General features: G+C 37.8%; 2 protein-coding genes across 7 annotated transcripts in view; one reads left to right on the top strand and one right to left on the bottom strand.

Annotated features, from left to right (window-relative positions):
- The window catches only part of CTNNA3 (catenin alpha 3), a 556,373-nt gene that overhangs the window by 345,345 nt on the left and 185,573 nt on the right, over window positions 1-25,455 (bottom strand). The window lies entirely within an intron of this gene.
- The window catches only part of LRRTM3 (leucine rich repeat transmembrane neuronal 3), an 89,464-nt gene that overhangs the window by 48,647 nt on the left and 15,362 nt on the right, over window positions 1-25,455 (top strand). The gene's annotated exons all lie outside the window — the stretch shown is intronic.

The raw sequence follows: 25,455 nt of genomic DNA, 5'->3' as shown, positions 1-25,455 counted from the left end.
CCTTTTGAACTAATGCAGTCACACTTCTTGCGAGGGGGAGAAGGAATCAAAGAAATAATGGCACAAACAGGTGCCTGACATTAGATTGCTTAGACATGGCCTCAACAATAAGAATCTCACCTATGGGATCTAAAACAGGTTCTTACACAGTTGGATTTTACAAGTTCTCTAAGATACAGTTTCATAAATTCAAACAGCCTTCTGACAGCTTTCTTCCCCGATTATCCTGACATTTATCTTTGTCAGGATGCCTACATACACATTATAATGTGGCCATGATCTTGTGCTTCCCTTAATTGACTGAGAGTCCAACTACTTCTAATTAAATAGCTTATAAACTCAGAGAGGGTCAACATTTTCACACTGTCTATAGATACAGCATTTAGACCTGCTTAACTGATAACAACATCAAAACCAAGAGAAATACGTAAATCAGTCATTAGCAATGAATTTGTTGCTTTTTTTTCAAGAAAATAAGTAGATTCTGATTCCTGAATTCTGTCATTCCAGGAAAAACAGTTTAGCTCCAGTCTGATTTCCTACAATGTGAGAGATCAGTTAAGGGTAAAGGATTTAACAAAGTCCCAGTTGCAAAAGGAGTAATCATTACCAAACTTTATCAGCTAGTCCAAAGATGCAACGCTGGCTCCCGAATAAAAGGAAACAGAAATCAACCTTTTGTGAGAAGAGCTTTCACTGTGTGTCAGCCTCCTGGTCAAACAACTGGAGTTTGCTGATGCACTTTTCAAGGGACTATATTATTCCCCTCGCCCCAAACACATAACATATGCATCTATAATGTCATCTAAAGTGCTACCCGAGTCTATCAAACTGACAATGTTATCAACTCCCTCTGACTCTAATGACACCGTTGCCGTGCCATGTTCCAGAATTAACATCTTGGGTTTTGACCATCATTCCTGTTTAAGGCTTTTACTCACCAATTCTACATTTCAGCTCTGAAACTTCTTCTGCTGAAAGATATTACTTCTCTATGCCACGGCTCCCTTTTGGACTTTGATAAAACATCTGATATATTGCCTGGAAAAGCTATTAGTTTTGATGAAGAGATGAAGATTAGCAACGATATTTCTGTGGTGGACAACTAGCTAGTTAAAATAGAAGCAAAAATCCAGTGTTTGAAGAGAAAATAAAGGGCTGGTGAGAGATCATAACTGGATTATCTCTGTATTTTCCTTAATGGTCTTAGCACAGAAAAAGTAAAATTATGCTAATGAAATTTACTGATACACAAATTTATGAAGAATCATCAATAGAGGGGGATTGGAGTTTAACCCTAAAAGAGAGAGATGTCAGAAAAGACTGCAGTAGGAAGAAAAAGATTTAAATTGATGGGAAATAGTACAAAGCCATGCATTAAGGGATGAAATTTTTTTTTCTGTAAAAAATGGGCTTAGGCACTGGAAATTAGAGCAGGAAAATATATTTTAATGTATTAATCAATTCCAACCTTTAGGAAGGAGTAATGCAATACAGCTGTGAAAAAGGTAAAGCTGATCCTAAACATGCCAATTGAGTCATTTTCAGTAAAGAACGGGAGGTGTTACCATTATTATAAAAGGTACAAATAAGAGTTTCTCTTGGGTAACACGTAATTCTGTCCAGCTGTATTTGAGAAAGAGAGTCAAAGTGAATCTCTGATGCAGAGGAGAATCTGTATGAAAATCACTACAATGAATGAAAGGAAATTAACAGTTTAGATTTTTAGTATACAAAAGTTAAGGACAAAGGAGAAAACTAGGTATATAGCAGTAGATAAACCCCAGGAAAAGAGAAGGTAAATTTAAACTGAAAGGCAGCAAAACATGTTTATATTGACCCTATAACGATGTAATAAAAAAATTTCTAACACCAGGAAAATGAAGTCCTAGAGCAAAATAAGTAAAAGAAAAGGGAAGGGGTTTCAATGATGAGCTTAAGCACCAAATAATGAGTTTAAGCAGCAAATAAGGAACCTCCAGATTTATGTTCTATTTATCCCAAACCATCATGTTGTACAGAACCCTTCCTAAGACTTGGCTCCTGTTGTTCTGTATCAACACAGCTCTGACAGGGTTGCACAGAAGCCTGGGGCTTTATGACAAGAATGCAGACTGCATTCTGTTAGCCACTTCTACAGGTTTGAGAGTACAGGGAATGAGGAATTACCAGGAAATGAATGAGGAGGACATCTCAGAAATACCTAATTCATTACAACACACTGCTATTTTGAAGTAACCTCTTTAAAAATCATTGGTGTAGGTTCCCCAGTTGCTAGGAAGTCGTTTCGTAGCCCTTCACATGGGAATCAAAAGCTGGATTCAGCGAGGTGACATTCCACAAGCCTTTGCCCTTAGATAAGGTACCTTTTTTTCCTCAGGTTTCCCTGTGATAGTACCTTGCAATTGGATTAATCACATCGGATTTTAGACTAACCTACTTTCCCTAGGTTTGCTTGACTAACTCATATTCATACAAAACAGCATCTCTGGTTATATGCTCTGAATTATGGGAAACCTCAAAGCTCTGGCAGATGCTGTGCCAAATTTAGTTCTGATAAATAAAATAAATGCTTACTGAGCTCTTTTTAAGGCATCTGTCCTAATATTTTGGGGGCAGAGTTCTCTGGCCATTGCAAGATTTAATCAGTCTACCACCAACAGGTACATACACAGACCTTTTTCTTACCCCTAAAAGATCCCTTTCTAACATGAAAAAAAGATTACTAATAAAAGGAGCAGAGCTAACTAGAGAGCCTAGCAATCTTGTTATAGTCCTCCAGTGAGACACTACCTTTTGACACACAGTTGTTATACATTCCCTTTCAGACACAGAATGCTTAAGGTCACCGTTATGGTTTCTACAGTGAATCCTTGATTATGAGAGAAGTCAGTACAGATTTTTATGGCACTAGTCTGTTCATTTACCAAATTCCTTAATAAAGGTGAAATGTGCCCCAGCTGCTTTCTTGACTGTGTTGTTTCAGAAATTATGTTAATATAAAATGTATATTTATTCTCAGGGATTTTAGGAGATGAATGACAAGCCGTAAGCATTGAAATATTCCTGAGGCAATGCAGATGCCAAATATCATACACCCTGTAATGCTGTAACACTTCTACAGACAACTTTAGGATTACATAGAAGCCTGAAAGCAGGGGAAATTATGACTTTTCTGAATTCAGTGAGTTTTAGACTCTCTTGTTTACAGAAGATGTTGTTCCTTTCAGACAGATCATAATAAATACTTAAGACACTTAAGGTACTCCCATTCAAAAAGAACGACGACAATCTGGGAGGCACGGGAATCACAAAGCTTATCCATTACCAGCAATATAACTGTTTTGTATTATTTGTAGTTCCTATCACCTTTTATCTGTGCTGACCCCATAGCTATTGAGAGGTTGCCATCCCTACCTCCATTTAGCTGTGGACTGCCGTACTGGTTGAGGAAAAATAGTTTTAGTACATCTGACAAAATCCACAGTTTAAATGGTAGGAATTTCCACTTTACCTGTTTGAACATATGTGTGTCTCAGTGCGCTTAGACAAGCACTTCAGGAGCTTATCACATTTTGGCTGGCATTACTGAGCGACCTCAAAGCAAACAAACTGCACTCCTGTTGCATGAAGCTAAATCAGAGGATATGCTCCAGGAATGTTTCAATGGCTTGTGACTGCAAGATCAGACATAGTCTCAAAGAAAATACACACAGTGCAGACTCTGGGTCCTCCCCACCAACTGTTTCACTCTACACATCTGCCTCTATTGCACTCTCGAATATGGATGCAGCCAGTGGGTTCTCTAGAAGCTCTAACAAAAGCAATACTGGCCTGAAACTTTGCCCATTAGCCCTGACAGCTCTTGGAACTGTGGAAGCTGAGTGAAGTCAGTAATCAGCCATATTTTTTTTTTCCCTAATGAAAGATAAAAGTAATAATAATTTAATCTGGTACTATATCACAAAGCTTCTGTAAAGCAGCAGACACCTTGGAACAAGATTAACGAGTAGAAAATAAAATGAGGTTGCCTTCTCCCAGAGGTACCCATCCTGATAGGCAGAAGTCACTCTCCCCACAAAACAGGTCTAAACTTTCAAACTATCATGTGCATCCTAGGCCATTGTATATAAGCAACACAAATATTTTCAATTATTTCCCCTGTTCCACAGCAGGCGTGACAAGTACAAAGTATGAGAAGCTATGAAATCAGCCATATTAATATTTCAAGTAAAATTTGACATTTGAATCAGCTACATCAAATGACTGAGTTAACAGCAGCAAAGGTACACAAGTATCACCTAATCACAATTAACATTTTCATCTGGCAAATTAAGGAATACTTCCTGTTTCATGTCACATCAATTTTAGAGTTTTTTTAATAACAAAATCAAATATGCATCAATATGCATGGTTAGAATTTATAGATGCATAGAAAATCTACTAGTATTTTAGAAAATTTTACAAGAAGCATTATTTTACTGGTAATTTTCTTTGCAAAACATTGCCTCTGCAGTAAAAGAAAACTTTTCATATGTTCTTGACAAAAATCCCTTTGCAAGGTTTCTCATCAAAATAGTTTCAGGCTGGTATTAATGGAAGCCATTGATGGCACTGTTACAACACCACACTATTGCAAAAGGTACTGAAAATCCAGAGGGACCAGTGCACTATGGCAGAATGACGTCACTGCCAGTCTGAGGAGGTGACTTCAGAGTAGTGACTGGCCATGAGAGTCTTCGGGCATGGCACCATGACGACAATACCACATTGCAGTTCTAGTAAAGCCATAATACTCTGAAAATTTAATTTGATTGTTTGGTGTCCAAATAAATTACTCACACAGGACCAGCAGGAAACTAATCAAGCATTGACTCAGCAACACTTACTCACCAGTGCCATAAAATGATAAATAGCGACTTTCAAAGGAGATGAGGTATGAGAAGGGAAAGGTAACAAGGAAATTATTTTGTATGCAACAGTTTGAGAGAACTCCCTAACAAACAAATTCTGCATCCGTCATAATTACAAACAGACACAACCCAAAAATGCATTTTATTTTGCTGGCATTTGAATTCTGAGCTCATTTGTAGATCCCAAGCGCTGTTTCTAAAATGTGACAATAATGTCTCCCAGAACTCTAAGACATAAGATATTAAGATCAGGTTGCAAATTTTGCAATTATAGTCTATTTCCACTAATCTTAAATAAATCTTAAATCAAATGTCCTGAAACCACAATTTCCAAGTACCTGTCTTAGAGGGGGACAGAGGAAGTAAGAAAGAAAGAAAGAAGAAAAAATAGAGGAGGTAATGCAATCAAGCAGCAACCATATTTACCTACTATAATGGTATTAAATAATACAAAGCTTTTCAAGCCAGGATTTATCTTGTTCTTATCTACACAATGCACAGATTTTGTTTTCCAACCCTTGTGGTGATAGTAGTATGAAGTAAAATTTGGTACAGTTATGAAATTAAAAAAAACACTACACCACCAAGACGTTCATCAAGTGCCACACAGGGTTACGTAAACACAGAACATGGGCAGGGGAGAAATCTCCTGATCTCTGTCCAGCTGATACTTCAGACTATAAAGCTATGACCGAAGATCCTATAGCAGGTACGGACACCTTTCCGTTTTCTCACTTCACCTTTTACAGTGCGCTTCACGTCCTTGTCTGAGATTAATTGCCAACAGCAATAAGACTAGATAAATAGGATTTTGGTATGATGCATTATCCAGGAATGTGTGATAAATCATATTGCTGGGGCCTTTCAAACTCACTTTCTCCTCAAAAGGCATATCCTGTTTCCCCGCTAAAAGCCCACTTGGTAATTATTTGAAATTATTTTTTCCAGTCTTTCTCATTGCTTTGTTTTGGTGTTGGGCCTTACAGGCTTATTCTTGCCTCCTTTAAAACAGAGAAATCGCAAAAACCATACTGCTCTGTGCTTGTAAATGCACATACTCAGAACAAATTTCAGCAATGACTTTACAGGTCTAGTTTTATGAAAAATGTATTACAAAAACGATGGCTTTATTGGATGAGAGAAAAAACATATTTAGGCATAAAAAAGACAACCTCAGAATCATAAGGACTATTCTTACAACATAAGGAACAACTATACTATGTAGATACATACACTATCACGGCAGGTATGTTGCCTCTAACTCTCGTTGACTTAAAACTGCTTCTACCTCACTTGTGTCTGTCTCTGCAAATACAGATGAGAGGTCAGGTTTGAAAGCACTGCATTTGGCCTGTTACACTTAAGCTAAAACGGGTAAAGAGAGGTTCCTTTGGTGGGTATGATAATTTAAACCAGAGCAGAAGATGGGGCAAAACCTTTTCCTGAGCTACCATCAGCACACCAAAACTCAAGCAGGAGAAAGAAACCCCAACTCTCCCTCACACAGCACAACCCTGTCCGTCTCCCAGGAGGACAAGCAATCTCCACGCAGACACCACGCAGAACTCAAAGCCTCCTGAAAAAAACAGAGAACTATTTTCAAACTATGTGACTGAATTCAATTCTCTCAATTTTGCTGCAATGAAATTTGCAGTAAAATCAAGATTCATTGGGCCTGTCACTCCTGTAGTCAGATGTCCCTACCTTTAACATCAAACTCCAAACAACACGACTTCTTTTATGTGAATTCTAGTCCACTGATGAGATTTTTAACTCAAAATCTACAGGTATAAAAAGTAGTCACAGGTTTATTGAATATATACCATGTTGGATGGGACATACAAAGTAAAAGTTAAGCTAAATATTAACTTCTATAGTAAAAGCAAATATTTTCTACACTGTGTTTAAGCTAATGACCTAAAAAGCCCCACTCCTCACCTCATATAAACCTCGATTTTAATGCTGAAACAAACCCAAATAAAATTATAAAAATACCATGCAGGAGATAAAATTATGGAGGTCCCTATGACCTTCAAATTAAATCTGTGGCTATAGCTTTGACCAAACACTTTATCCACTCTTTTTCCTGGTTTGGGGTTTGGTTGGCTCCCACCCCCTCCCCCGGTCATTTCAGTCCTACGTCAGTATCTGAAGAAAAAAGTGATTTTTCAAATAAGTACTGCACATACTCCAAGTAATACCATTAAACAACTAGGAAAACCTATGCACAATTTAAAAAATCAAAACCTTTTGTTATGCCTAAATGATACCAATTTCAGAATAAGTAAAATATTTTTTAAAAGCCAACAATAAATCCCTTAACTCGAACCATGATTATTAGGTTAGATTTCTCTGAATAAATATAGTCTTAATGAAAACTGTCGCTGCAAAAATGGAATGCAATCATTAGATAAACTACTGAATCACAAATTCCACCCACATGCGAATGGGTACATAGGGGCTTCACAATATTATGAGTACATTCCTGCACCATGATTAAGAAGGAGCAGAGCTGCTGCCTGAATTTTCCTTCCAAACAGTTTATTCACCACAGAAGTCAACAATGATTTCCTAAAACTATTTGACAAATGTGGGTCAAAGATAACAAACAGTTTTGGCCAAAACACTAAAAAAAATAGGGGGATATCAAGGATATTAATGTAACTCAAAACTTTTTCCTTTATTTAGGTTTTTTAACTCTTCCCAAGGCTAGCTAGAATTGTTGAGAAAAGGTTGTTTCAAAATTACAGTAAATAAAGTAAAAAATGTACTGACAGATGGCAAATTTTTTAAATACAACTTTTTTATACATCATACAGGCTTTGTAATTAACATCAATGAAAAACTGAACTCCTCCAACAGGCAAAAAATGTTAAGACCCATACCAAATAAGTATCAGCAGCCTTGAAGTTGATTATACTATCACCTCTATTTATTTCTTTGCAAAATTCCATTGAAAAATTCTGTTCAGCATGGTTTTACTCCATGATGTTCTGGCCAGACTAATTTCTTTCCGGATGCTTCAGACTGAATAAGAGAACAAATATTAACTGTTCAAAATTGGAAATTTATCTTTTTTAGTAAATACATGTGACTTCAACATTCTTGTCCTGAATGACTTAAGGTATATCCTATTTCTATTTTAGTTCAAACAAAAACCATCTGCTTATGAAGATACTGGCAAGCCTTCTATTCACATTTAATTTACTGTATTGCTCTAACTCTATCATAAACACAGCCATGCATGAGATTAAATGCAGTTTGTGAAATAAGAATGTCACTTGTTTAATCTGTTTCTAGTAATTCACCCCTAGTGCATTTAACAACATCATTAAGTTAACACCAGTGCTGTCCTCTACTGCATTGTGTCAAGAAGTACTGCACATAAACCTGCATCAAGGTCACTTTCCCCCATAAACTCCCATAATCCCAAATCACCACACAATAAAAAAACCTGCTGTCAGTGACTGAACAGATTTATACTATTTTTAACGGTCTAATAAAATTAAAGAGTTGCGCCACCTCAAAAAGAGGCCAGATTTTAAGTTACTAGGCATGTAGAAATATTAGACACACACTTAAAATGAGCTATGACACTTCCCACATTCCATGAAAGTCAGCTTCCTCGGTGGCCCTTACAGGCCTTTAGAATTGCACAAAAACCTACCGGGAAAGGAGGAGAAATCGCTCGTTATGCTAAAACTACCTCACCTAAATATATTTTCTTTGGCTTATTTTAAATACTGTCAAAGGGTATTTATGAAGCACTGAGATAATATGAATACCATCACAGTAGAAAGTAAAACTATGACATGTATAAAACAAGGCAGGTTCTACTACTGCAATTAGCTTCCCACGGGTAGATTAGCAGGCCTGCAGAGAGACCTTTTTCAATCAGCTGAGCTCCAAAACGGCCTTGTGTCTAGCAGATCACAATTCATTAGAAAGGAGATTTTATAATTTTCTTGTTCGTATTTCCACTATATATGGAGCATATGAAAATATATACATGGAAAACTTTTGTGCTTATTTTCCCTAAGTTGATTTTTATTAGACTTGAAAAGACTGGAAAATTGTCAGTATCACAGAACAGCATTTGCTTTGTGAAAGGTTACGGTCCCACGCATTTTCTCTGCCCTCATCATGCCATCTTATGGCATACATTGTACTTCCAAGTCCTGCTTCCTTCATTTAAAGGCTTCCAGAAACTAGAGATGCTAAGAATGGTACCAGGGCATTTGCCACTACCCAGATTTTAGAGTCTAGCTAATTAGAAAGCATCTATTCCTGCTAATTGAAATGCATACCTCCCGAATAACCCATCTTCTGTGTATTCCTGGATACTTAGATCTTACCCCACAAATATTCTGTATTGCTACTGCCCTCTTCCTGACATGGAGCACTGCTAGCAGAATCACCTAGAAATTCTTCAAGTAAGAGGCCCCCCATTTCACAGAAACAAAATAATAAATCACAACAAAATAAGTACACTTTTACAGATCACGCTGCATTTTATTATTCATTCTTCAAGTTTGTCGTAAAGGTAAACTCAAGCTATTAAAAGGACAAGTAATATTTTTACTGACTTAGCATTTCCGTAGCTTATATTTGAGGATAGCAGTCCCCATGAACTGCTAACTTGAATAGATCACAACGAACAATCTTTTTGCTATAGAAGCTCATTTTTTTCACTGTGTGATTAGTGTAGAAAGGCTGGAAGAGAAATCCTTTGATCCAGGAGGATAATACTTAAGAGAAGACCAAATGATATTTTTCTGAATTCCATCACTGGGCAAGAAAGATTGACTTAATCAGTCTGGATTTCTGGAACTACTCCATTTCTACTTTTCTTTTGATCAAGCTATATGTGTTAAGATGCAATAACTCCAGGCAGGCCAAATTTACGCACAAGCTTCTTTGAACTTCAAACAAGCTTGCTGGACCCTTTAAATTAAATTTTATCTGTAACTCAATTACAGAGAAGTTGTTCTCTCTCCTCCCCCCAAGAAAATATATTTCCATTTGCCTCACCTCATAATTCCATGTAACTTCCTGTGGAATCCTATTTCCCTAGTCAAATATGATCAGTCTCCCTAGGAAAGTTATAGGCAGGAGTTAACAAAGTATTTATCCACAAAGCTTTCTGTACTCTATGCCCCAGTAAAGATGATTTCAACATTTAAAATAATCCCATTATTGTCATATATGAAAATCTGGAAATGTACCTCATAAGTTTTGTACTATGATCAGTTTAGTTCTCAATGAGATCTCATAGGAAAATCACCTGCTTCAGAAATAAAATGGCTTACTATAACTTCTTATATGCTAGAGATGTGTGAGCAGCCAACCTTGGGAGCAAACTACTTGCATCAAAAAACAGACTGCTATCAATTAGCTACGCCTAAAAGCAGATGTAGTACCTGCAGTGAATACCTGAGTACAACACAGGAAGGAATTGCAAAGCAAACTCTGTAGATACAGATGCTGCAAGGATATCGTAGCACACAGAACTTGAGCACAGTAGGAAACTGCTGTTCCAATGTGATATTATGTCAAACAAAATACTGAGTTGTCTTCTGACATATCTGTAACTCTAATACAAAAACCAGTTTGTTTCTACTGCAGTCCAAGATGACAAAAATCTCTTTTTATTGTAGCCCATTGCTCTGTTGTGAAGAAGTCACCTAGTACACCCTCAGCCCCAGGACACAACCAACTTTTCCTAGATGTCCCCATGACAGAGAATCCACACCTGCCCTACACAAACTGCTCCAATGTTTTTCTATCATGAGAATTAAAACAAATGAAGCCTGTTGCTTCTTGTCCTATCAATCTCAGTAGAGGAGAGCATGCCCTTTTCCCCAAAGCAGCTTTTAAGCCCTCCCATACAGTATCCACCAGGATTGCTATCAGATTAGTACCAGTTCAGTTAATGATGTTGCTGATATAGAAAAAGAGGTGGAAACTTCACACATCTTAGTACTTGGAGAGGCATCTCAAGCTAACTGTACTGGACTTACAGATATCCTCCTAGCAACTGAATGATTTTCTTTACAAATAGATCTGACAGTGAGAACTTTTTAATCCTTTTTGAATTTGTTCTTAAGCAAGTAGCCTATGCCAACTCCACACTGCTTCAACACTCATTCTGCTACAGTACTGCAGCATATTCCGCTCATTGCCACGCACAATACGAAAACTTGGCCAGGCCAGAATGTGTTGCCAGAGTTAAGGTTTCTGAAAAAAGCATTAGAAAAAGATGCCTAGCTTCCAAACAAAACACACGTAGCATAGGAAATACACATTTAATTTTGCAAATTACCCAAGAGTTATTTTGACAAGTGTGGTGAATTCATTAAGCCCCAATGAAATATACCAGCAGATTAACCCTCTGTCTTCCTTTTACATCTACTGTGTTATTAGCATAAACCTAGTCGAATCAGTCCCAATTTATGATGTTTTAAGTGTAAGACTAATTAAATCCATCATCCCAGTCTCCCAGAAATAAACTATGATGTCTACCATTCTAAGTGGTTCGAGGAGGGGAAGAATATTCCATCTAGCCCAAATCTTTTGTAATTCAAACATGAAAGCCCCTGTGCCGGCTATCCTACCAGGCTCTCTCTCCCAAATACTGCTACCACTTTCACCAAGGTCTCTTTCTTCAGGATAGGGGGAGAGAGAAACCTCATTAGTTCTGTCTCTTTTACAGAGAAGTTAAGGCAGCCATCTATTTTGGGCAAAATATTACCTCAGCAAAACCAGTTCAAGATAAAACAGACATAATCTCTTCTCCTAGGAGTGCCTCTCTCAAGAGGAAATATTCTCTTTTATCTCCAAGAAGCCACTAACAATCAACACAAAGAAATATTCCTCAGACCTACAAGACACCCAACAAGGGCACTGCAATAAGACGCAAATGCAGAATTTCCAATGTTTTAAGCCTGCTGTAGGTGTTTAGCCTACTTAGAGGCCTACTCAGCCTCTAAACACATTCCCAGGCTACAGGCTACCCAGGGTTTCCTTATGACAGAGCTATGCCATATGCTATAAGCTACATGCTTATGAGAGAGGATTCAGTCCTCAGTTTTCAGGCACATCTTTTCCTCTTCCCGTAATTTAATTAAGGTGTGATTTCCCTGTTTCACAGTTTAACTCTTAAAGAGGAACATCATAGGTGTGATTAACACATACACTAACAGACAGACTTTGCAAAGAGTCCTGAATACAGGGTTTCTCAGTCAGCTGCAGAAATCCTGGGGACTAGGGCTGCGATCTATTTCCTGAATAGCACCATCATTCCTTTACTTGCTCGCCATTTGTTAAAGACAGGTTCTTCGGCTTTCCTGGATCAGACCACTCCTTAATCAGGCAACTTTACTACCAATGAAACCTCTCCATGAAAACTCAGTTGCTATTTGTGCATTTGGAGAGACAACCAGCACGACTTCAGGACTTCAGGGCTTAACTTCAGTCAGTCAGTTAAGTCTCCATTTGGAGTGCTAGCAAAACAGAGAGGTGAAGGGAAAACAGAGCTCAACGGAAGCTGAACAGATGGGACTTTGGCAAGAACGTCTCTGATCCCACACAAAACACAGATCTCAAAATTCTCTTTTAACGTACTTGTTGGCTCTAATTCCCTACCTTAGGAGGACTATCCTCACTCAAAAATGTATTTCTTTGATGTATAACTTCTAATTCTGGAAACAATTGACATCTTTTACTGATCTAGGAACTTTTCAAGGCTAAAAAGGGATTTGTTTTCTTTTGTGGTGGGGGAATGCCAATTCCAACTACAACAACAAAAAGTCTTCTATCTAGAAGCTTACTGAAATTAGCTACATCAAACCAGCCTTTGGAAACACAATAAGGGGAATTTTGTTGTTGTTGTTCAGATTCAAAGCATCTTTGAAAATTTACAGTTTAGAATAAGGCTGGAAGGACCTGGAGGGATCACCGGGTCCATCACTTGCCCTGCCAGGAATAGCCATGATGCTGGCATCCTTGACACAAGCCTGGCTAATCTATTTCTAACTTACTTCCTGTGAAGTACACGTCACTATTTCCTCCAGCAACCTATTACAGTAATTAATTATTCCTGACATTAAAAGTTTAATCCAATTTAGTCTTATTTAAGGCCTGCTTCTAGTTCTACCCACCATTATGATGGAGACCAGATCTCCCCTTCTTTACAGCCGCATTTTACATATCTGAGGGGTTTTATCACATCTTACTTCATCTTCTCTTAACTAAAAGACTCCATATCATTCCCCTAAGTCATCATTTCTAGGTTCTGACTTCTCCTGATGCTGTCCTTCAGACAGTCTCCAATGGTTTCATATTTTTCTTTAACCACAATGCTCAATACTGGACAATATTCCTCTGCAGCCAATGCCTCATCAATGTTGGACAGAGCAAAAGAATTCTTATACATGCTTTGGCAGTGAACTACCTCATAGGCTGTGGCTTTTTCGTAATAGCATGATAATACTGACTCACATGCCCTGTGCCATGCACAGACGCCTTCTTGCTGAATTGCCACTTACCCGGTTGTTTCTCACCCTATGGGGACACAGCTAAGCAGTCCCATGTGAGTGCAGAACTAGGCACCCTGTCTTGTCAAACTGCCTCTCCTCTTTGCCAGCGAATCTAAGTTCTAGTTCTGTCCTCCAACATACCTGTAAGTCTCCACATATAAATACTCATTCCGTTAAGAACCTGCCTTATGACCAAGATATTTAGGAGAGACTTCTGCAGGACGCTATTTGCTACATTCTTCCAACCTGAGAGTGAAACTGTACAGCTCGCTTATTAGAATGATCCTCTTATCCCTTCACCTGCATTTCAGCACATAATGAATAAGGTCACCTTCCAGTTCACATTCCCTAATACGCCCTCTTTCACTTTCAAGTTTTCCCTATAGTGTCATAGTCAAATTAACACAGACCTATTTAAAATACCCATTTTATCACTATTTTTTCAATTTAATAAGTCTTGCCACGTGCAAATAACTAGAAAGCCTATGCTACAAATACATTAAAAATCTACTTTTAAACACACTATTAAAACATATATAACGTGCAAAATAGACATTCATATTTCTTCTAAAGTGTTTGTAGTTTGTATGGCTACCAGGTAAAAAAGGGTAATTATGACACTGTGTACCCCAAGTGCCACAAGGAGCCTGAAACACATTGGATGTTTTGTGTTACGGCCCATGCCCATGCCCAAAGCAGATTTCCTGAGTCAGGCATGTCTACTGCCTCCGTTCAATGAAAGCTGGACCTGCTGAGCCAAACGTGCTACGCAGATCACTTGCACGCATTCAATAAATGGAGATATCCTAGCGCTACTGTTCATGCGTAGAGCTCAGGAGCACAGAGTGACCTCTTCGGAAACATTCATGCATACAGCTTTAAAATCATCTCTCTCCAATTTTAATATACATGAATTTGAGAATTCACACAAGAACATGCAGAAATCAAATAGAAAAGAGAAGCAACTGTGAGTATAATAAAAGCTAATTCACTTACCATGCATTTGTCTATAGCTACTGTGAAAATTGCTTTAACCAGTCGTAGCTGTAGGCTGAGAACGAAATACACTCTTTTTAAAGCTTAGTGGAAGAAATAGGCATTAATGAAACACTTAGATTTTAAAAGTAAAGATAAGAAAATTAGAAATCAAAGTTCCCAGAGCAAATGGAACTCTGTCGTATTTTATGTGTGTATTGAAGTAAAAAATGAGAATACACATACGCACAAATGGAGTGAATTATAAGAACTGCCATGAAATAATATAACAGCACAATATTTCTACAAGGGCAGGACTCATCAGATTTCTGTTTCAATTCCCTCCTGGAAATGCAGCATACCCCAAGAGAACTGAGAGCTGGGGTCAGGAACACAAAGGATTTCCTTAAAAAATTGAACAAGTGTAAGGACCTTTCAACCAGCCAGGCTTGAAATCAGGATTGGTGCTGTTACACTAGCCAAATGCACCACCGTTGTACATAGAGGAAAAATTCTTCACAACTGGACCAGTGCTGATATTAATTAACCTCCTATTCAGCTTAAAGTGCTGATCTTGATGAAAAGTGGCACCAACTGTGACAGGAGCAGATGTTCTATGTACCACTTTTACGTACCTAACAGACATTATCACAACCAATTAACAAACACTTCAAATCCAGGCTATTATACACACCAAATGACAGTGTAACTCAACACATTCGTTCAGAAAAGGTGTAACTTGCAGCTAGTAGACAAATGCAACTCTGTAGGGTGGACACATGGGAAAGTTTAACATGGGATGTTAGAGATAAAGCCAGTTTAAAATCTGACTACAGCTTTTAAAAAAATCACTTACAATAAACAGATGATCAGTGCCATATAAAGAACTGAGATTTTGTGTGTGATAGGCCACTATTGTGTATTAAGCCCTGATGTCACAATTAACTAGAAGATTTCTGGAAGGACAACAAATAATACTGAAAACTCTTTCAATATTCTGAAATCTTGATTTAGTAAATTCTCTCATCCTGATTTCTAATAAATGAGTGATTTCAACCTGTAGATAAAAGAGGCCAGACTGTGATATGAAGCCTGGATTTATGGGATTATTCAAGGACTAATAATGCACTTGTCAATGAGAGTGAATACACCTGTCTGCCTCTCGCTGTTAATTCAGTAGTCAGTTGAAAATATTATTTGATCAAAGCATCCATAATGCTTTAAAGGATATAACAGATTAGATACAATACCAAGATGATATATCAGTCCTCAATTCTTATCACTTATTTGAACACAGAGATATACTACTATATCAGACATCAGTAGATGCAACAAAAACATGAAATATCTACGAAATTGGTAAGACACTGACAACTAAAAGAGAAAAGGAATATCTAATGGCGACTAGGTTAAATATCCCCATCCTATACATCAGGCAAGATAATTTGGCAATAAGCATCCAGTAACATCAAGAATAAATGTGTATATAGTTCTCTTGCTGCTTAAACAAAACTAGTCTAAACAGCCTTTTCAATCTGAAGTGTAGAGCTTTAACTTCTTGAGTATTCTACAGTTTAAACTTCAGCCAGGAAAAAAAAGGGAAAACAGAATAGGAAAGTTTTATGCTAAAATCTTTCTGCACAAAGGCTTTCACTAAAAAAAAAAAAAAAGGGGGGGGGGATGTAAATTAAATGGAATTTCTGTTATTTCAGTGCAGATTTATGTGTAAACAAGCTGCCAGTTCCTTACTTCGGACTACAAAGGCTGAACTATACTGGAGGTCCCAGTTCCCCCTTTAGTGGCAATCAGCATTAGATTTGTTCTGAACAAAGCATTTTTGGATCCTTTTTCAGACATCTGGTAAAAACTCTTTGCATACACTATTAACTGGTACACGAGAAAAGCACTTTACCCAAAAAAACAGAGGGACAATATATTATAATGTAACAATATCAGACTTCTTTTATATTTGGCATGTCTACAAAAATATAATGGTAATAGCAGTACTGCATCTTTTCTAAGTAGGTCACCATAAATACTTGGAAATATATTACATTTGTCAAATCTGAAAATTAGGATTGCTGGTGGTAACAATCTCACTTTGCCAATTATGCATCTTGGCACAACCACCTGCCTTAAATTTATAGCAAACACTTCCACAAGTAAATAAAAGAACCAAAACTAAAGATTTCATCATAGAATACAGACCAGTTGATTTACAGACCCTGTAATGCCCTACAGATATAATGTTTATATGATTAAAAATCATGCCAGTGTACAATATCATAATACAGGCAATGGAGCAGTCAGCCTGCTTAGGTGATGGAGGAGTCCATTTATTTGACTGGAAAGCAAAGCCAACTACCTTCAGGAAGTTAATAATGGCTTATATGTTAAAAAACAGCTACTTGGTTGCCTGGTTTGTATTGACAACTACTCGTCATGAGTAAGTATCCTACAGGGTTTGAATATGTCCTCAAATTACTAAGGAAAAAAAAATGGACATTATATGCGCCCTTGACCCACTTGGATAACCATTTCCCTTCCCTGCCAGCCACAGCCTCTACATAAGAATAAGCAGGGCCAGTCTTTGAGACAGTCAGGGCATTAGGTAAGGAGGAGGACATAAAGAGCCTCTCTCTTTCTGCCCCAGTGATGACGGTGGCTATTCACTTGCTGTTTCAGCAACACACAAACCAAACGTCTGCTTCATGACCTGGCTTTGGAGTCCTTGAGTAACAGCATTTTACATTATAAAGGTGGAACCATATGCTTGGGTTGGGGTTTTCCCCCCTAAAATGACAAGCAGAGATTGTGGTCTTCAAAAGAAATGTAGAAATAAAAAGAAAGACTTTTGCCTGAGACATGGAAAGCAGGTCCTGTCCAGTTTTATGGCACCTTAATGTTACAATACATACGAGAAACATTTGGGTGATTTGGATGAGACAGGGTTAATATTGGAGACATTATTTTGTTGTTGCACATTCTGTCTGAAACGGTGGTGCAATGCTGAGGAAGGGAAAAGATGGCTGGCAGGAGCAGTTTGAGTCTTTCAATTATAAGAAGCTACATCCTGGCTGGGGCGTCATGTTAAACGATTTGCTGGTTAAGCAACCACCTGTTCCATCAAGTTAGAGTTGGCCCTGATTGAAGAAAAACATTTAGAGAGGCAGCTGAGAAGTATTAATAATCCTCCAACACTGAAGAAAAAAAAATTAAAGGACATACAGTTCTACCCATCAAAGCAGAAAAGTCCACAAAATACAGTAAAACACACATTTGTTGCAGAGATTTTAGACATTAGAACAATCCACCAAACAGGCATATTCCTAATTACAAAATAAAATGAAGATAGATAAAAAGCTCTGCCAATCCTCATGTAACCATGTCCATATAATGGAGTTCCTGCAAGCGAGGTGCTGTGCCACAAAGGGATGCCCACTGAGAGAGTCACTAACAAGCAAAACTACATTGGAAATAATGCTGTGTTACCTCAGGTAAAGGAGAAAAGGAAATGAAAAAGCACCTATCTGAATAGCTACCCTGATGTTGCACAGAACTCAATATATTATGATCACGGCACAACAGGGAGATTAAAAATGACCCCTGGCCAAGGAGAACAACACTGGAGAGATATAGAAATAAATTATGCTATGCTTTTAAAAAAATAAAATAAACCCACAATACTTCTCAGGAAAACTGTTTCATTGATGGAGAGTTTTTCTCCAAAAGGGTGTTTTCAACAAGGAAATTAACAAAGATACATAGCTTGACCAATGGCGAAGATTCCCATACCTCTGAAAATCTAGCATTAAGGCCCTCAAATACTGCTGCTCCAACTGGGCAGGTAGACAAGCTTAGCTTTTTAAAACCTTCTTCGGACATGAGCATTTGTGCTGCTTTTCAGTGGAGATCCTGTCCAAGCAATATCATCATGTTTCTTATATTTTGGCTAAGTTGCAATTTCCTTACCTTCCTTTATTCATCTGAACAAGCTGCAAGAGTTAATAATTACCTTGCACTATCCACGAGATTTCTGTACAGCTCACACTGGCTTTATTTCTACGCTGTGAGCATCAGATCAATGTCATTCAGACCTTGGGGGCAGCAGAGCAGTATCAGTGAAAGAAGTACAGTAAATGCAGCAAGAATAACAATCTGGTTTCTCACATGCAGTAAAAATGCTATAGTCTAGAGACTCTGTTTGCTGCAGGGAAGCAAAGAGGTTACATAAAGCAGTAGCACATGTTGCTCAAACATCTCCAGGGGCAGAAAGGAATAGAAAGGACAGGTAGATTAAGGATAGAGACTAGAATGCTTTAAGGATGGTTTTTTTGTTTGTGTCTCCTCATTCTCTCTTAGTCAAACAACATGCATGAAAGCACCACGTACGAGGTGAAAAAAACAGGACAGAAAGAATCTCAGAAACTGAAAATCCCATTAGGCTGTAGATATTGTTCTTATGGCTTAAAACAGACCATGTCATGAAGAACAAATGAACATATCAACAATGTAATGCAAATCCTCATCCAGCAATACGATAACTTCTCTGAATGGCAAATAATTTTTGCCCTTCTCATTTTTAACTTGTTAAAGCTTTTCTTTCTAAACAAAAAAGATAATGTGGGTCAATTTCTTCCATGTGCATAACTACTTTTCAGAAAATGAATTCATAGGAGCGTTTTGAAAGCTCTACTGCAATTTTTACATTTACTCCATAAACTGAATGACGGCATGTACTGAAAAAGCTGGGTATCTAGAACGCTGAGTGGCGTATCTTACAGATACAGCCTGAGTTTAAAATTAATTGGTCCTCCTTTCCTTGTCACACTCTTTCCAAGTTGCCGCCTTATCTCTGGAGTAGGCTGCAACAGAATTTTTCCACCCCTTCTCTCAGGAACATTCAGACAATGGTAACACTGAATACAGTGTTCTTTATCATTGCGCTTTCTTATTTCAAGCTACAAGTTATTATTTCTATATAATCCAATTTTAAGCTATCACTATTAAAAGAATTAAAAGACATTGTACGTAAGTCTGCACTGTAGAACACAGAGCAATGGAGGAAGGGAGGAATCCAACCCTGACTGAGCTTGCTTATAAACAAAAGGCAACGGGGCTGGCAGTGTTACTGACACACAGGGCTAATGTGACTATATTGTTTCTGGGATTTGAGTTAGCAGCTCTGTACCACAGTGTGCAATGTAGAAACTCCCTTAAGAGCACTGGACTGTAGGCTAATAGATTTACTTCCTTGAGCAGAGTATCTTTGCTCAGTATTTTCTAATATCCAGAAGTCTCATCAGTGCCTTTCACTGTACTGCCAAGGACACCATCTTCAGATATGACATGGCTTTGATACCTTGGGGAATGGTGAAAACACTGATAGACACAATGCAAGGTATTATTTTAACTGGCAGGAAAACTACCAAGGATTACCTTGTGTTGACAGTAAAGCAAGAGCATTTTCTCAGGCAATCACTGCAGCATAAATCAATCTCCACACCAGTCTGCTTTAAAGTAACTTCCTTCTCAAGGCAGCCTTCACTTACTACGGAAATTCATACATGTGAAATTATTGCATTTGCCTTCAACAATCAATAATTTGGCTGTACCTTTCAAAAATCATGACTCAAATGATTATTTTACCACCTTTCTCTTCCAACAGAGTGCCAAACTAAGAGTTTCCATGAAGTCCTGAAATGGTCCTGGGAAAAAGGAATCTTTTCTGGGCAGCAGTTTGCCTTCTCCAGATCCATTTCCTATCAACACCAGATCCAGAGTGCAGATAAAGTCAAAGATTGTGGCTGCCCAGGCAGCTCTGTGGAAGGCAAATTACAAGTGAGGACCTTCTTTTGTGGCTGGGACACAAAGCCACTGTGGAGGCACAAAGTTTTCCAACAGACCTCTAGGTGTCCAAAGCCAGCTGGCCTGATTTCAGAGCAGGTACCACTGGCTCGGTGCATAAAGAAATGAACTCTATGAACAGCACCGAAATCTACATGAGCTTCCTTGTAATCAAATCCTTTCCCTGAACTATACCACTATTTTTGAATCCTTATGTGATTTATAAAATGTGTCATTAACATTCACGAGGTTAGAGAAATTGTGTCTGTACAACTGTAAAATCCATTGGTAGAAAACAAACATGCGATCCATCCTAGTTAGCTTCAGTAGCTTCAAGGTCAGAAGTCTTTCATGAGGAATTTTCCAATATAGATTTGAGAGACTGGCAGATTTCTGTACTAGCCATCTGCATCTTCGGTTAGCTTAGCTGAATAGTTCTCTGTTCATCTATTTTTAATGTGCAAAGCGTATGACCAAAAGGAACAAAATGATAAATAGCAAACTATTCTTTAAAAAGGCAGAAAACATCTCTGTGGGATGAAGTTATATAAAATATTTTTAATTTATTCTAAAATAACCCTAAAGAAATTCTGCCCAAACATTTAAAAATTCGTTTTGTACATTTAATTAGATGTTACCTGTGAGATCTGATTGTGAAATTTGGTCAGATTCTCAGCCCATCTGGTGTGCACACTAAAGCATGCAAATCCAGATTTTGGAAAAGTTGTACTAGAAATTCATTATGTTTCGGTCATTCTCATGCAAATTCTTGTAATGAAAGTTTTACACAAAGGTTTTCAAAGATGATGGACTTAAGCAGGGTGGGGGTGGGGGGGGTTGTAAGAGGTAACATTAACCAAGACAATTAGACAATTCTCTGTGGAATCACACAGTGGTCTCTCAAAAGATACAGGCTCATCAAGCACCCATACTGGCCCTTCTTCAGGTCTATTCAGATTCTTTGGATGAAATGCAGTGCTGTCAGCACATAAAAACAGTGTTGTAAGCAAACATCTATCTTCTATTCCTGCAGTGTTCAGCACCACTTAATCCAGCTTCCAGATCCAAATACCACTTAGCACAGCTGACGGATTCCCTGGTGGTCAAATTAGGATGGTTCTGAGTCCACAAGTAACACTGACCTGCAGCACCCCAGGAGCTAAGGAAGACGACTCGGGGTTGCTCTCTCTGGTTCAGGTGCATTAGCATCCACTTAAGTGCCATTTAAGGTCATACATCCTTCTGTCAATGAAGCCTTGAATCTGCTGCATGACTTCTAAAATCAGACTCAAACATTATTTTGAACATGCAGCACTTTCGCAGGGAATGGTCCAAATGCATGCCAGCATCCTCTAATTCGAAAGCAGTTTTTCAGAAGTGCACTGGTATTGCCTAGCGTGTAGAACGACAAGAGCACTCCATGGTGAATAACCAAATGGAGGAAAATCCTGTTCTTCCTTGACTGACAAAACGCTGCTTGAGCTGTTAATCAAAGTCAAGCAAATGCAAGTAAGCTGATACTGTTCTGTTGTCAGCAGTCCCATGCAAGAGAACACTCCAAAAAAGTGACTCATGCTAATTGACCTTTTTGTTTATGGGTAATAAATACTAAAACAGAAATTTATGAGTACATAAAGCCACGTTATTCATAACATCTTTTGCCTTAAAACTCCTAATATTGTATATAATAAGTGGCATTAGAGTCCTTCATATGAGACAAGTCAAAGCCTGCACCTATTTTTTATCTCTATACTCCAAAAGAGAGAACCTGGAAATGCCTAAAGAAATTGAAAGGAAGAAAAAGGGGAGATCCATGCCACATACTGGTGCATAGCATATACCACAATGGTTTGCTGAAACAGCCAGATGATAAAGAAGAACTGACATAATGATTAACTATATCCTTTCATGACAACTTAATTAAGTCCTTTAATTAGTAACAGCCACTAAGCATTGCATTACTACTATTAGTAACTTGATCTATTGTTGCTAGGTTGACTTTTGTGGCTGAATGTGATGTCTCAGACGAGATATGACAGTACTTTGTGAACACCATCATGATAATGCCATGATCTGTCCTCAGCAAAGGAGCCAATCCTTGGAATTATTCTCAAGGTACTCAGAATTGGTCAAAAACACATGGATGGGTTTTCCTATCAGAAAATGCTAAGTGACAAAAGGCGTTTAAAAAAAGAAAGGAAAATCTATCCACAATACTTCACTAAAAATGCTGGAACATTTGGATTAGATCAAAATGTTGTCATTATGATTTTAGTACACTGTTGCCATTTTTAAACTCTAACTTTTGAAAAATATTTTTTGATAATTTGTATTACTGCAACTTTAATTATTAATAGCGTGCAACAAAATCAGAACAAAATAATTGTAATTCAAAATGAAAATGCTTCAGTGCTGTGAAAAATTTCAGAAGTCCTAAATTATTTTTCATTCTAATTCACTGTGTATCCAACATCTCTCAGTTTTTTGAACTTCCATCTAAATGGAAATCCATATTCTATCATCAGGAGCTGCCTAGAGCTAGCGCAGGTAGAGCATGCAGGCTTTAGAATGTACATTTCTCAACATTTTGAAAAGCAGTCCTACCTTATTATCTCTAACAAGCACACACCCATGAATAGGGATGGCTCACATATCATTCTCATATTTCTCAAATACAGAAGGTAATTTCCTTTATTACCAGCACAATCTTCCCCTGCTATTGCTACCTCCTGCAGACAGTAAATACTGACACTAAGCCAAGCAGACTGATGGACATCTAGTATACCTGTATTTAATTTTTCCTTACACACAGCTAGGCGGGTTTACTATGCCTAGCTTTTGAGCCCTCTAAGTTTGTCTTGTTTCCCACCGGGTTTTCTCAGTTGTTCTAACAGCAAATGAGCTATCTGAACAGGCACATGTCTTCTCTTGTAAATTCTGCGGAAGGTTCGATATGCAATTACATAAGTGGAATATATTATTTACATATTCCGTAATATTTTCATTGTTTCAAAAATATTCAGGCTCCATTCTTTTTCTCCAGGCCAGACCTATCAGAAGCGCAGGCAGTGCTGCTCATCACCCATTTTGTGTGTTCCTTTAAACTCGTGCTGGGCTCCTGCTATATATGTGGGCTTTTTTAATATAGATTTTAACACCTCAGGTTGCGTGTTCTGAAGAGAACCATCCTCTGCCTACCTACAATACCAAAACCAGTACAAGCTGCTGCTTTTATCGCAGCAACATAACTCCATTTTGACCTAAAGAAAACATGCTAACCAAAACAGAATCACAGAATGTATTGATGTCTCTTTCCACAGTTAATATAAGGAAGTAAACATATTTGCATGACTGGGTACTAGAAAAGATCAAAGTGACTGGGTTTAACTGTCTGGCTCTAAATAAATGTCCTAAACAATTTCCCTCACTACTGGGGGATTTCTTTAAAGGGGAAATACACTTTACCTGCACAAGTCTGAAAGGAATACCACTGGTATCAACAACCCAGATAGAGACTGAGCGAGGCACTTTTTTATATTAGTCCTATCCAAGTTCCTGTACCAGGAGGGCTATAGAGGAGTCAGCTGTACAGAGATCACAGAGCAGCCTCCAAATGGCTTTTGGTAACTACCACACTGGGCTAAGCAGATGAGTCCCCTGGATATCCAGAACTCCAAATTCCAGCCCCAATTCTACGAACCATACAAACCAGCATGAACAAAAAGGTCTACGACAACTTTTCCAGGATTTTTGTTTTGTTTTGTTTTAAAAACTACTCTGCTCAGCTTTGGTCCCTTGCCTGCACACAACCGCCACAGTGTATTGCCTATGCTCCCTTGTTTACTGGGTTTTTCCTGAAAATCTGCCACAGTAACTAATTAGTGCAGCATTTAAGAGTTAAAAGGATGATGAACAGCCTGGCTATCAATAAACTGCCACTTTATGTTTTGAATGTTTGGCCTGGATTTTAAAAGAATTAATATTAAATAGGCCAAATAACACTCTCCTGTCCTGCAAAATTTGTAGTCCTACATTAAAGAATAATTTAACTATGGACAATATACAAACATCCAGCCTGAGTACCATGCAAATACCTTAGGAGCAGCACAACTGATACACACAAATATTTTAACGAGTGCAAATATTAATACTTCTTATCAACAGAAACAATCTAGCATATACTGCTTGGGAACATAGTAGAGCTTTTTCTCTCTAGAATCATACAGTGATAAAATATAATGTGAAGGCCACAAACACACGCAGAGAGGCAAAGCAGTTTAAAAAAAATATTTAACACAAATATTAAACAAGATATGTAGTGGCTGTTTTGCTCAAGGAAGGAAATGCTGTATCATTACTACTGTCAGATCAGAAAAGAGAAATTTTATATTTCTCAGGTAAACAGTGACCTTATTAAGAACCTTTCCTGAGAGCTGAAAGAACTGTATATCCCATGCTCCCCATCCATGTGAGATATAAATTATATTAACCCCTGCTCTTGCTTTTCAAGCTGCATATAGTATTAGACTTTTGTTATAATATCATTCAACTTTTAACAAAGATCTTTAATTTACTCAAAGAATTATGCAGAGCTTATTCACTAATGTAACTGGAAATACTTCACTCAGGTGAGTTTATGAAATTACAACGTTTTGTAGAAATAAACAACACACTGCTCATTGCATGGTAAATTCCAAAAACTGAGTCTGTTAAATCCGTATTTTATTTGATCATTAAATGTAAATTTCCCTATTTTTTTCTTTTAGCTATGTTAATTTCTTTTTTTTTTAATAAGTTTCCAGTTAGAAATTTTACTTCGGCTTTCAATTCTTCTGTGTTTTGAGTTGTCTCTCCCAATATCCTTTAGCAAGTTTCTCTCTGGGTGACCATGTCAATTCTCCTATCACTAACAAAGGAAGAGGACTTCAATCCAGGAGACCCTCTGCCAAAACTGCACTAGCACTTTGGCATCATTCAAAAGGGGTTTTTAAGATACATGAAAACGCCCTTGCTCAAACAATTAGAAAAGAGGAATACAGTAGTTATTTAACTAAAGCGTAATGGTAACTATATGGAGAATTGCTATTTTACCATTTTGCCTATTTTAGTTATTCTTTGACAGATACATGATGATCCAATTCTTCCCACTCCCCACTTGTGCTCTTTAATCAACACAAACCCAC

The sequence above is a fragment of the Phalacrocorax carbo genome, chromosome 13, assembly GCF_963921805.1.
Source record: "Phalacrocorax carbo chromosome 13, bPhaCar2.1, whole genome shotgun sequence".
NCBI classification, from domain to species: Eukaryota; Metazoa; Chordata; class Aves; order Suliformes; family Phalacrocoracidae; genus Phalacrocorax; species Phalacrocorax carbo.
This window is presented reverse-complemented; position numbering and strand designations above follow the sequence as displayed.